An 860-nucleotide genomic window follows, 5' to 3' on the forward strand; every position below is an offset into this window, starting at 1 on the left:
AACCTGTGTAGTATATATATATATATATATATATATATATATATATATATATATATATATATATATATATATATATATATATATATATATATATATGAGGGCTCCTTCAGTCTTTGGCAGACTATGGATACCCACGAAAGGGTGCCTGCGCGTGAAATTTTTTGGCAAGAGGTGCGCAATCTCCAACCACACCTCTCCTGAGTCGACATTGTTAAATACCAGTGGCAAGTGAAGTGTATATACAAGACGACTGGACACAAATGCCGAGATAAGCGGAAAGCACATACAGCGTCTAGAATTCCCAAATGATCACCCATCTGGTACTAACCAGGCTCAACGTTTCTTAACTTCGGTGATCTGATGAGAACCGGTGTGTCAACGCGATTATTCCGTATGTATATATATATATATATATATATATATATATATATATATATATATATATATATATATATATTACAAGGTGGTCACCACTTATCAAGGCCCGGAAGCCACTCAGGGATAAGGGTTATTGCAAGTAGAGTACATTCGTGTGGATATTTACTACTTACGGGGGCGGTTAATCAAGAATGTGTTTATGTTGGACTTGAACACATTCAGATTATGGTCAGGAGGGAAGCAGGCAGACGGAACAGAGTGCCACAGGCGTGCAGTTCTAAGAAAGAAGCTGTGTTCATGGAATCTACGTTTTGATTTAGGCATAGATGAAGAGTGGGGAAAATTTTTGACAGTGGATTGAGCTAGACGGTTGTTTTTCGTGAAAGATTGGCGAGGGGGACCAGAGATTGGTGTTCAGACGAGCACCTGCCATGGAAATAACGATAAAACAAAAACAGGATTGCAACGTCTCTTTTGTGGGA

The 860-nt window shown here is 38.3% G+C and overlaps 1 pseudogene; it reads right to left on the reverse strand.

Moving 5' to 3' along the window:
- Window positions 1-280: 280 nt before the first annotated feature.
- LOC145240424 (5S ribosomal RNA) lies at window positions 281-397 on the reverse strand (annotated as a pseudogene).
- Between the last annotated feature and the right edge of the window lie 463 nt (window positions 398-860).

Source organism: Euprymna scolopes, chromosome 19 (genome assembly GCF_053919585.1).
Source record: "Euprymna scolopes isolate OS-2025 chromosome 19, ASM5391958v1, whole genome shotgun sequence".
NCBI lineage: Eukaryota > Metazoa > Mollusca > Cephalopoda > Sepiida > Sepiolidae > Euprymna > Euprymna scolopes.